Below are 14,502 nucleotides of genomic sequence, written 5' to 3' on the forward strand. Positions count from 1 at the left end.
ACCCTTTAAATGTTATTACAGTATTATTATATTACATTGTTGCTGATAATTGTATAGGATGTTAAAAGTTTACGTAGATTCACTTCATGGCAACTGGGGTTACTGGCCCGGTAGTTTATGATGAAAATTTTGTTTTCTAGTCTTGTCAGAACTACAATAAAAACTAAGTTGACTAACACCATATTATCATATTGCAAGAGTCATTATTATCTGACATGTTGCAGAGTCATATCATATCATCCTTGTACTTGTTTCAGAGTTCACGTAGATTCGAAGGGAAGCATGATGAAATATGTATCGCAAAATTGAGCGTATCTGATTTAGGACGTATGAACTCTCAAATATACAAAAACAAAGTCAAATAGGACTTTGTTTTATATGATCTGTATAATTTATTAGTACTTTCTTCTTCTTCTTCATGTGCCTTGTCCGTTGCGGACGTTGGCTAATATCATAGCAATTTTAATTTTGTTTGCGGCGTTTCGACTTATTAGTACAGTCGAACCCGCTTATTAAAGTACCGCTTATAGGAATATCCCGGTTTAAGGAATAGAATTTTGAGGTTCCGAAACGTTTCTATTTACTCCTTAATAAATTTAACTGCTTATAGGAATACGTTTTTGTAAAATTTTACCGCTTATTAGAATATATTTTTCAAGTAACCAAAAAGTTTTGATGTACAATTTCTCACGAATTTAAATGATTTTTGGTTTATAGGACCTGTCGACAATATACACTTTATTACTTACTTTATTACGAGCACCAATTATTCTAACCTCCGCCAAACATTTACCGATCATAAAGTAGGTACTTTTTCATTTGTGTAAATATTTTTATTGCTCACCCACCACCCACGTCGTTTTCTGTTTAGATTTTTAGAAACAGTTAATTTAGAAGTCATAACCGCTTGTATATAATAACCGCTTTATAATATGTATTATATGAAGTTTTCTGGAGGGTAAAACCAATGTCAATTTTTTAATTATTATATTTTAAAGCAACAAGTGACTAATATTTTAGGTAACAAAAAAAATAGTCTCAGATTACCGATTATTTTTCCAGAAAAAAAGTAAGTAAGTCTGTTGTATGTATGTTAATAAGAAAATATGTATACCTTTATCTACATATTATTGCATACATTTCATACTTATTTGTGTATGTATGCACAGATAATGTAGTTTGGTGTTTTAATAAAATAAGCAATAGTTATACTATACTAGGTACTGTATTATTGACATAAAAAGAAATAAAATATATACATATGTACATCACGTATGTATGTACATGTACATACATACTATGTACATGTACATACATAGTATGTACATGTACAAAGTGGGTTGTACTATTATGACGTATATTCAGTACATTTATTTCTACTAGCCACCACTGATCGGTTATTAGAATATCCCGGTTATAGGAATATTTTTACTTGGCACGAAGGCTATTCCAATAAGCGGGTTCGACCCTACTAGCTACTAGTAAGACTTTTTAATGTAATATTTATAACACCGGAGTGATTCCCACAGATTGGTTTAAATCCATCTTTGTCGAAATACCTAAAAACACAATGCGAGAAAATGCGAGAATATCGATTAATTAGCCTAAAGACCCAACGACTCTTAAGATTTTCCTAAGAATACTTCATAACAGAATTAGACGCATATGCGAAGAAGATCTCGAAGATAACCCGGTCTATATAGACATTTGAAATAACAAAAATTGCCGGAGAGCCAAATTTTGGTGGAGAGCGAGGGTATACCATAACAAATAAAGTATTAAAAGTCCCCATCGATCTCATGTGTGCAACAAAAGTTATTCGGGGTCAAAGGTCAAAATTTGAGATTTTTTGGATTTTTTTCGAAAACGGTAAGTTTTATCAAAAAAGAACCTTAATCCAAAGTTGTAGATCTTCAAATTCGCTACAAAAATAGTTTTTACTATTTTTTTCCTAAGAGTTGCCATTCCTGAGATATCGCTGTTCTAAGAGTCACATTATACATGATATGCACACGTTTCCACTCTGTACTCTGCGCGTTTTTTTTTACCTTGGTTTTCCCTGTAGGCCTGTTCCACTAACTGTTTTGACAATTTTAGGATAATTTAAGGAAACAATACCGGTCAAGTTCTAGATATTACCTTATTATTGATATTGATTATTGATATTGCTATTGATTATTAGGTTAACTATTGTTTTGATTTCTTTAGATATTTTAATCAGATTCATATTCTTGAAAGTCTACTTCAACAGTCAAGTCTTCTTCGATTTCATCTTCTTCCTCTTCCTCTTGCTGGATGTTCAAAAATTGTTCAAATGTGACTGAGTCATTGGTCTCTTCATTAAAATCACAGGAGTCTTCCTCTGTTGTACTAAATTGCACATTTGAGCAAAACTGACCTTGGCAGTTGGTACACGCTAGAGAACACAGCAACCCGACTTTTTTACATCCACATTTGGCACTACAACCTTTTTTGCAATTGCAAAAAATAGTGTTAAGGAGTTTTTCTGGAGCAGGTGGGAGTAACGTTTTAATCGGTTCCAGAGTATAACCTATTAATTTCTAACCCCAGTCTTCTGGATTCAGTTCATTGCCTAGCCATGTTTGAACTTGATAATATACTCGATACAAATGTTGAAAAGCAGATGCTGATGTTGGAGGAAGACATGATAGTTAAGTATCGGTATTTTTCAAGACAACTAATTTTTTGGAGCTCCATAAACCGCAAGAAGAAAGCGGATTCCTTCCGTAATTATTGTTTGCGGTGTGGAATCAAGTTCTGCAAAACTTTACAGCAGTCAGTCAAATCTTTCTTTTTTCGAATAATTTAAGTACTGACGTTTTGCACCTTCTGTACATTGCTGACGTAGTGTCGCAGCCGGTTATCGCATGTAAAAATAAAATGTACTTTTGGGATAAGCCGATAAACTTTCGAAGAATATATCTCTGTTCGCTGTTGAGCCCTTCCAGGTTTCAGAAAATAAATAACTTTATCTACTGGAGTCCTTGCAGTAAGCAGTACTAACAAATCAACATCTTCACCAACTACAATTGTTGTGTTTGTTGCCTTAAATTTTTCAATTGCTGTCTCAATTATAAGGACATCTGCGTCATTTTTAGCTTGTTTCATTTCAATATTCGCAGCTGTTAATTTGTCAGTTAACATGGAAATGAAACGAGATTTATTATTAATGTTAGCGAAAAATTGTTGTTGATTCGCTGGAACTGTTATATTTTCATCAAAGATAATCTCGGAACCCGATGATGTTTTTGTAGTTCGACGACGTTGTTATGCAGCTTTAATATTCTTTGTTGAGTCACTGTAAATACCACTGTCACTGTAAGCCCGTAATGTCTGCTAAATGGAAGACGCTTGTAATAAGCACTATATTCACTTGAACTGAACCTTTAGCACTAAAAGAAACAGATAATATGAACAAGACCTACGGACAATACTGTAGCCATTGTTTACAATAACAGACAATCTGTTCTTTTTTAAAAAATGGTATAGCCAAATGTTTTTCAAGGCCACGTGGATAGAGGAAATTCAGTTCGGGACTGATTATCTTTTGAAGAAATATTTTCAGAATAGTATAATATATTATATAAAAGAGACACAAACAGGCATTTATACTTGTCTTAAGTGCCACATTAAATGCATATTACGTGGCTTATGTTATGTGCATATAATGTATAAAGTAACTTTTAAAATCGCGATATCTCAGTAATGGTAACTCTTAGGAAAAAATTGTAAGGACCATTTTTGTAGAGAATGTTAAGATCTACAACTTTGGTTTGATGTTTTTTTTTGATAAAACTTACCGTTTTCGAGAAAAATCCAAAATATCTCAAATTTTGACCAAGGACCCCGAATAACTTTTGTTGCACACATGGGATCGATGGGGACTTTTAAAACTTTATTTGTTATGGTAAACTCTAGTTCTCCACCAAAATTTGGTTCTCCGGCAATTTTTGTTATTTGCCAACTATTTTGATGTCTAAGTTAACCGGATTAAGATACCTAAGTTGGTTTTAGAAATGCCATGGGAACCAGGGAGGCACTTTTTGCGCTAAACACCCTATTACAAAAATGCCGTGACCAAAGGAAAGATGTATTTGCATGTTTCGTGGACTTAGAAAAAGAAATTATTTAGGGCATTTATTTTAGGGGACAATTATTAAGGGGATAGGCGCAAAATTTCGGCTCCAATGCTTTTGAAATGCATTTTATTCTTTCGAATCCTGAGAAAACTAATAAGTATTTTTGAAAAATTTAAACGCAGAATGAAAAATTACGTTATTACAGAGGGTCGAAAGTCTCTAAAAACTTCTATAATGTTTATTTTAATAAGTTACAGCAGTGAAAAAGAAGAGAAAATTGAGTGTTATTTTTAATTTCAAATATCTTATTCAAAAGAAACTTTTTGTTTATTCTAAGGGACTTTCGGTCCTCGGTAATAATGTGACCTATCATTCTGCGTTTAAATTTTTCAAAAATATTTATTAGTTTTTTCAACAAATAAACACCATATCGGTGGTGATATTTTCCAAATCGAACATTCGCTTTACAGTGATGAGCGCACTTATAACCAGCAAAATAACGCAAAAGATGGAAAACATATCAAGTTGTGAGATAAAAAGAAATGAAACTTGTGGAGGTGGGAAACTTAGCGATAAAAACCTATAAATTTACATTATATTTATTGTTTCCCATCTTCAGACGCATCGGACGAGTTTGGCAAATGCCATTGTGAGAGTGACAGTTTCCGTTGACATACTCCTCTGATACGTCTAAAGATGGGAAACAATAAATATAATGTAAATTTATAGGTTTTTATCGCTAAATTTCCCACCTCTACTAGTTTCGTTTCTTTTTATCTCACAACTTGCTATGTTTTCCACCTTTTGCGTTATTTTACCGGTTATTAGCGCGGACATCACTGTATTTGTGATACAACGCACTCTGTCGATCAGAATGTGGTGACAAGACAGTGACAAACAAAGCTACTAAATATTTGACACGGCTTCAGGAATATTTTGAGTTGTGTATTAAATAATATTGATAGTGTATTTTATAAACAATTGATTCAAGACGTGAAATTAATCAAAAATTATTTACAATATTGTTTATAATTTATAGAAGATCCAGGCAGAGAATACACAAGTATATATTCTGTGATCCAAGTATTTTGTTGTTAAAGATGTTCAAAATTTATCTAAGCGTTCCATAGTAACAATATGTTATTAAAAAAATCACCTTATCACTTTTTCTCTTTTCTCAATTATTAACTTTATTGTATAGTATATAAATTATTGTCATCACTGAATACATAGTTAGTGAAAAAATAATCATATTAATTAACTGAATTAATAATTTAAGCGATTATACAAGTAACGGTTATCCAAGAACATTCAAAAGTCGTCTTTAAGTTAATGATGGCAATGTCATTGTCAACTTATGTTTAAATCTCCATACCAGTAAGAATTTTACTACACGTAATTTGCCGTGTAAAGAAAGAAAAAGTAGGGATAGCCGTAAAATATTTGCGCCTACGCTCTTAAATTAAAATAAACTAAACTTGATCTAAAGAAATTTAAAGAATCTTAAAAGATACTTCTGTTCACATTCCAACAATTTAGATACCAGCAGAGATTTCTGTTAAAAATCCCAATCACATCTTCTAATCTCCAAAAGGTCCACGAATTCAACCGCCGCGTATAATTTATAGAGCAGAAACTTTATATGTTAATGGACATTGTTAAGTTTACGAGATTACCATCTTTTCTAGCAGCAGTTTCTATCAACTCGAAGAAATATACCTTCAGCGACGATTTAAATTTATTATACACCTCTAAAGCAGGCTTACGCCCATCTACACACTTTAAATATTGTAAGCATGATGCACGTTGCCTTTAGGTTAAATTTGAAGAAGTTAATAATTATTCTTGTCGGTAACATGTTACCTTGATTTTTAATATATTTGGGCTCTTTACGTATGTATTGCTTATACAGAGTGAATATTACAACGAAAGAAAAAAAATGAACAATGGGAAAGGTCATGTACAAGTATAGACCAGAATATGAGAGGAACAAGAAGCTCAGAAGCCTGGAAAATTGTGAAATCATTACGAACTAACTTCTTCTTCTTCAAGTGCCGTCTCCTAATCGGAGATTGGATATCATCATCACTATCTTTACTCTATCCACCGCTGCCCTAAAGAGTTCTATAGAACTGCATCTAAACCAGTCCCTTAAATTCTTTAACCATGACACTCTCCTTCTTCCTATACTCCTTCCGCCTCTTATCTTTCCCTGTATTATCAGTCTTAGCATTTCATATCGCGGTCCCCTCATTACGTGTCCCAGATATTGTAACTTTCTTATTTTTATTGTGTTTATTATTTCGCATTTTTAGTCCTCTTACTTTCAGTTCTAAGCTAAGGTCTTTGTTGCAGAGAACTGTTTTCATTTTTACAAACGTATTTCTTCCTATTTCTATCCTGGTCCTTATTTCTGTTGTTTGATCATTTTTCTCTGAAATCGAGGTTTTGTATTTGTATTTATCAACCCTTTCTATCGGTACATTTCCCAAATGTATGCTTGTTTGTATGTTTGTTTTCTTAGTTATTATCATGTATTTGCTCTTTTTTATATCCATTTTTAGTCCATATTCTTCACAGAAATTGTTTGCTTTGTTTAGTAGTAGTTGGAGTTGTTCAGAAGAGTTTGCCATAATCACGGTGTCATCTGCATATCTTATGTTGTTAATAGATCTTCCGTTAATTATTATTCCTTCACTTTGAGATAGCAATGCTTCTTCAAAAATGGCTTCACTATATGAATTAAAGAGTAATGGAGACATAATACATCCCTGCCGAATTCCTCTCCTGATTTCAATTTCTGGACTGGGTTCGTTATCTATTATAATTTGTGCTCTCTGATTCCAGTAAAGGTTTGTTATTATTCGTAAGTCCCTTTTGTCTATGTTTTTGTCTTTAGAATTTGGACTAATTTGTCATGTCCTATTTTGTCAAAAGCTTTCTCAAAATCAACGTAACAAACATGCACATCCACATTCATGTCCATGCATCTTTGAGCTAACACATTAAAAGCAAATAACGGCTCTCTGGTTCCTAGTCCGTTTCTGAACCCAAACTGACTACCATCTATTCTTTCTTCTAGTTTTTTATTTATACGACCATGTATTATTTTCAAGAATAATTTGACAATGTGACTTATTAATGATATTGTTCTGTATTCACTGCAATCTTTAGCGTTTGTATTTTTAGGGATAGCACAAAAGGTTGAGAGTAACCATTGTTTTGGTATGTTTCCTGTTTTGTACACTGTGTTAAACAAGTCTACGATAATGTCTAAGGTTTCATCATTTATGCATTTTAAGCTTTCTACTGGGATTTGGTCTGGACCTACTGCTTTACCATTTTTGCTGTTTTATAATGCCTATTTAATTTCTTCTTTTAATATCTTCAAAACCGTATCATCTTCTACTTCGACTTCCATCCGATCTGTTCTATTGTGTTTGAACAATTCATTTATATATTCTGTCCATCTCTTTAATTGTTCGTTAGTACTCAACACAAGTTTCCCATCTGTATCTTTTAGTATTCCCGGTTTTCTTTTTCTGTTATTCTTAATTTAATGAGTTAATTCCTTAATTTTTTTATGTGTGTTAAAATTATCATGTCTTTTCTGGTGTTCTTCTATTTCTGCGCATTGTTCTTTTAACCATTGTTCTTTAGCCTGCTTAATTTTGGATTTTATTTGTTTATCCACATTTTTGTACATCTGATTATCTTTGTTTTTATGCTGACGTCTTTCTTCCATTAAATCTAAGATTTCCTCCGTCATCCATTGTTTCTTTTTGTATCTGGTTGGTATAAGAATTTCTTTTTGACATTTATCTATTTCTGTCTTTATTAATAACCATTTTGTCTCTGTTACGAACTAACACGAAAGAGAAAACTTTTATACAATACATACAGGACGATGAGTAGGAGAAAGGAGAACCACTATGAAAACGTACTGATAGAACAACGGCCAGAATTCAGCATTGATGGAGACCAATAACAAAAAACAATGATTACAGAAGAAGAAAAAAAAGTCATAACAGCCAAAGAGATGAAACAAGCAATACATTCAAACAAGAAAAATAAAGCTGGAGGGCCAGGAGGAATTGTGGCGGAACTAATCAAATACGGAACGGAGAAATTAAGAATGATATGCCGAATCATCGAAAGAGCAATAAATGGAGAGGACATCTCTAAGCAATGGCAGGAAGCCTACATAACATCGATATATAAAAAAGGGAACAAAAGAATGCGAAAACTATAGGGGAATAAGCGTCATCGCTACAATGGGAAGACTGTATGGCAAGATCCTCAGGAACAAAATAGAGAAAAATATAGAAGGTAAAATCAGAGAAGAACAAGCAGGATTCGTAGCAGGAAAATCACGTCTAGATAATATCCATACAATACAACAGACAATAGAGATGTACACATGGCGTTTGTAGACCTTAGGCAGGCATACGACACCGTGTTAATGAAACAAATATACAAAGCAATGACAAAAATAGGAATATAGTCGGTTCGCTAAACCGAGACACAACTGGCTAGTGATTTTAGTAAGTAATTTTGCCAATTTGGTCAAATTGGCAGAAACATAATTACTAAATAGTTAATAATTTTGCCAATTTTGGCAAAATTGGTCAAAAACAAAAAAATTACCTACTAAAATCACTAGCCAGTTGTGTCTGAGTTTAGCAAACCGACTATACCACCTAACTAACATATCACAAGCAATAAAGAAAATAAACAGTGCAAATGAAATAAATATAAAATCGGAATCAAGGAAGTTGATAACTTCAAAACAACAAAAGGATTACTACAGGGATGCCCTACGTCACCAACTCTTTTTAAAATATTTTTAGTGCACGCACTAACAACTTAGAAGTCAACAGGTAGGAGTATGGGAATACTGATAAGGGACGATTAGTCATATAGATCACTTTTGTAATTTATAGAAACGGCGCAGCCACTATTCAGTAATCTTGGACATATCGTTCAGGAAGAACACTAACGTAACTGCAAAAAGCAAAATTTTTCAGGGGAGCAAAAGAACGATTTTCAAATATTTAAAATAGTGATCAAATGAAGAGTAATAGTCCAGGAGCATCAGTACGGCGTTTATCCTTAAAATTCTGACTCTTATTTTGATCCCTACTGATTCGAATTTCATTATCTTAATTTAATCCCCTATTTTCAACCCTATCTACAGTTGCGTCATTGTACATCCTAAAATTTTTCTTTACCACGGAGAAACATTTTTGGATCAGCAGTACGGTTAAGAATAGTCGTGTTGGATAAAGAACAAAAATTAATAGTTCAACATCGGTACAAAGTTATAAAGTACAGTTGACATTAAATGATACAGAAAATGAGTCGAACAATGACATAAACTAAAGCTAAAAGTACAAAAATCTATTTTTCTGTTTTTGTGCTTTTCAATTTTAAGTTTTTATTAAAAACTCTTACATTGGGCCTGAGGATGAGGCATATATTGTAAGCCTCTAAACCGGTCGCCTTTTAACAACAATAAATATTGTGAGTATTGACCCTTTTTTCATATAGTATATCATGGACTTACACCTGCAACCATTTCATCACTTAAAAAGTTTCTTTGTTGTCGGGATATAAGGTTAGAACTACGCCTAAGGATGCTTCGGTGTTACGTGTTCTCTACTCTTCTTTACGGCTTGAAAGCGTGGACATTAAAACAAGTCCATCTGAATAAGCTGGCCGCCTTTGAATTTTAATGGTACAGAAGAACCCTTCGAATATCATGGATTTAAAGACTGTCAAAACATGGAAGTAACTAGAAGGAAAGACGAAAAATTGAGTAGGTACTTATGGTAGGGAAGCCCAAGCGGGGATTTTTGCAGTTACTCGAGCGCGTCCGATTATCATATGGGGAGAAACCTGGTACCCCGCAGATGTACCTCTACCATATACTGGCTCTTAACACAGGGAAGTTCGTTAAGGGGGGCCCGAAAAAAAAATATATCCTTAAAAATACTCGAAAGTGTCCAACTGTGTAAGTTAAGTACAGTAGAGCGTCGATAATCCGAACCCTGGTAATCCGAACGATGGCTAATCCCAACGCAAAAAAAAAATGATAAAATTAAAAAATATGATCACGGACCGAATTTTTGGATTTAATATGACAATATGGGCAAAATATGACCGCGGATTTTTGTTTTGTTTATGCAGAAATACATAGGTACAATATATTTGTTTATTATGCAGGTGTTTTATTCCTTGTAACTAAAACGTATGTGGGTACATAATATGTGCTATATTTATGAGCTTTGTATGTATTTTGAACATATGTTCGATAATCCGAACAATTTGATAATCCGAACTACCCCTGTACCAATTAGTTCGGATTATCGACGCTCTACTGTACATGCAAAAGAGTGTATATTTTAAAAATCTGACGATTTGAGCGGGGCGTAAGGAGATGGGTGAGTCAAAAAGTTTTACAAAAAAAAGCGATTATTTCGCGAAATGAACATCAGAACGAAAAACTAAAAAATTCGTCTTCAATATTTTTCAAAAATCTATCGAATGGTACTAAACATGACTTCCCACGGAGAGGGGTCGGGGTAAATTTAAAATTTTAAATACAAACCCCGCGATAATTCGCAAAATGAACATCAGATCCAAAAAACTGCAAAATACACTTTCAAAATGTTTTTAAAAAATCTATCGAATGGTACTAAACGCGACCCCCCACGGAGGTGGGGTGGGGGGTTTCTTTAAAATCTTAAATGGGACCCCCAAATTTTTATTGCAGCTTTGGATTTTTTACGTAAAAATAAGCAACTTTTATTCGAGACATTTTTTCGAATTATGGATAGATGGCGCTATAAGCGGAAAAAGCGATTGTTGGAAATGGAAAATTAAACTAAAAAATGGAAAGTCCCCACTAAAATGTAAAATTTTACTTAACTTTTTTTGGTTTTAGTACCTAATAATCACAACCCAATAGGTCCCCATAACGCTCGAGTGACTGCAAATTTAGCATACTTTGCTCCCCTACCATTAGGACATGTGATGGGAGGGCGAAAATCCTCATTATTTCAACTTATTATGCAAGGCAAAATCCGAGGAAAGCGAAATGTGGCAAGAAGAAAAATATCTTGGCTTAAGAACTTAAGAGAATGGTTCGAATGCAGTAGTGCAGAGCTATTTAGAGCGGCAGTCAACAGGGTCTGCATTGCCATGATGATTTCCAACCTTCGATAGAAGATGGAACTTAAAGAAGAAGAACTATTCAGTAATCTTAGGTGTGTCGTTCTGTGAATGGATATATAATAGAAAGGATGTTGGGTAAGCGAGTACAACTATAAATATAGAAAAGGAAAATCATTGGCAAAAAACTAGCAATGTGAATGTGAATACAAAACTAAAACATATAAAAGGATGGAATGCAACCGCAGATACGTGTTTCTGACTCATTAGTCGTCATCAGTACGGTATAGCCAAGTTAGAAAAAGGAGCAATTTAACTTGGGAAAGTATCACTACAGGAGCAATGTTACCATTTGTGAGAACAATGTCAGAAGACCCTCCCTTCGGGGCGACGACCAACACAGTCACAGAGGTAAAGCTACTTGAGGAAGGAAAAGCCAAAACGTTATGGAATAAGGGATGTTGAGTAAGCGAGTACAACTATAAATATAGAAATATAGTTTTTCGGCTCGGAAAAGAGTTAGTAAAAGAACAAATAACAAACAGCGGAAGATTAAAACATAATAATTCATTTAATAGTTTTTTGTAAACTTTAATGTTTATTGCATGTCTTTTGATAAAAGTACCCCATTAGTTACGCGTTGTAAACGTTTCGTATTTTTGCAAGTGTCATATAGATCACTTTTGTAATTTATAGAAAAGGCGCAGCACTATTCAGAAATCTTAGGCATGTCGTTCTGTGAATGGATACTCAATTTTATACCTGACAATTACGATTGTGTGTTAATGACAAAGGACTTTTAGTGTTAAAGGAAATAATAAAATTTATTTTATTGAATAATAGATAGTGAGCGTTAGGTGTGTGATTGCTATCTACAATCGTGAATTTAGTTGTTTATCAAAGAATTGAGGTCGTTGTTTAACAGAGATGATGATGTATCATTGCCAAAAACGTTTGTAAAAGTTGTTGCTGAGTAGAGGCTAGAAAACATAATTTTTATCATAAACTACGATAGATTAGTATTATAAATTATATTATAATTATATTAATATTATAAATTATATTATTATTATAAACCATATTATCTCACCTTACTTCTACTACATCTGGTATATATGCTAATATCTGCTGTTGTCGTAAAGTATTGGATAATCTCTTCTCCAAATTGTCATACTTTTATTAGTAGATTTGCTAATTTGATTAGACAAGTTTTTCAGCTTTTAATATTTGCTTGTACATAGTTCTTTCTAGTTTGAGAATATTTAACCCAATCACTAGCAGTATGTGTTTTGCTATATTATTATAGTGTTGCTTTGCAAGCGAAGAATTATTTTCTTATTTATCTAAGTTACTGTTAAACCAATTAATATCAGGTTTTCTTTTTTCACGTTATTTACATGGGAAACAAATGTATTCCTCGTACATATAACTCATAAAAAATTCTGTCTAGTTTGTTGAATTACATCGGATACCATCAAAGAAATTCTTTGAATTTAATTCTATTCATAAAATCCTTAACATTTCTCTCATTAATCAATTTTTTTAGTCCTTTCTATAAATGTAGTCACGTTTTTTAATAATAGCAGATATACCTGAATGATCCGATATTAAAAGATCAATTTTTTGTTTTTTAAATCCCTTATAATGAAATATAATGATGATCAAAATGAAGTAATAAAACATATTTACAAGATAATTATTCTATATTATATTTAACAAATTTTGAAAATTACTAAAATCATTAAACAAAATTGTTTAAGAAAATCTACAGTAGTCACCAATTATTTGTTGCAAAAAAGCTTTCTTTATTTTTGCTATAAAGCTACTTTTGCTTACAATCTTACAAAGCTATCTTCAGAGCTATGCTCCAATAAAATATTTCTAATAAGTAACTAATTTTAGATATTACAAAGTTTAACTTATTTCAAAGTACCATTAAAGTGTGAGAGAGAGAGAGGGATCCCATTTGAATTGAAAAATTCCTTATACAGTTTTTAAAAATTTTGTTCGGAGCTTGAATATTTTTAAATGTATATAAAAATTTAAAAATTGTAAAAAACTAAAAAAAAACATCCAGAACAGCACATTGGACTTTCACAAAAAATATATTAAAAAATTGTTTGATCATGGTTCTAAAATGAACGCAACCGGAAGAATGAAGGCAGAATGAACTGTCAGCCGACTGAAACAGGATGTACTCTCCTAAATGTTCTCCTTTTTTTTACAAAAATGACAGTTGGTTGACAGTTGACATATACGTCAAAGATTAGAATTTTAAATTGTGAAATTTTGATGAAATTTCAATTTTTTACTGAAGATGGCTTTGTAAGCTGAATACGTTCAGCTACGAAATTAAAAACTTTACATTAAAAATACTTTTCTTTTCCCAATCTTTCTCTTTCGTTATTAGTTATTTGTAACAAACTTGCTATGATTTAATAAAACATATCTCATTGGAAATAAGGCTTGATTCAACACCAATAAACTGTCCAAGTAATTGCACACTATTGAAAATACTTCGTTGTGTAAATTTGAGTAATTGCTGCGATTGAACTCCTGTTCTATACAGTTAAAGCGAGTAATAAAAGAACTCCCAATTAAGTTCAATTATCTTTGCACTACCGAGTCGCTCCAATCTCTGTAATTAACTAGATATATTCACAGAAGCCATAAAGGCAAAGATTCTCCATCAATTACTTCAATTTGATTTAATTGCAAGTTATATCTTTATGAGCACGGTGCAGGGACGTAAACGAACAAAGAAGAGTTCATCATAAAGTATCTATCTATACGAGGTGCACTAGTGTACAATCATACTAATTTTTTTTGACTCATTATCAGGGTTTGAGGATGATGGTATACTGATGATTAGTATCTGCTATAAGGACTCTGTCATCCGCATACAATAATGCTTCTATTGTTATTAAACGCTTTTCTTTACTTCATCAAATATTTACACGTTAATTTGACTGACTTTTCTTCAATGCAAATGAATGAAAATTTGCAGACATATGCATTCGAGGGAACAATACACGAATAGTCAATAAAAAAAAAGAATGTGTGTGTACTTTGTACGCACGTAAGAAGTTATACTTCTATTATAATATAATTTCAACGAAATAAATATACCTACTTAACAGTTATAATACAAAAAATTAACAATAATTACCAAAAATTAACGAAAACTTAACAATGCCAAATATTAAAAAAAAAGAAAAAAGTAAACAAA

This window comes from Diabrotica virgifera, chromosome 2 (assembly GCF_917563875.1).
Source record: "Diabrotica virgifera virgifera chromosome 2, PGI_DIABVI_V3a".
In the NCBI taxonomy this organism is placed as follows: Eukaryota; Metazoa; Arthropoda; class Insecta; order Coleoptera; family Chrysomelidae; genus Diabrotica; species Diabrotica virgifera.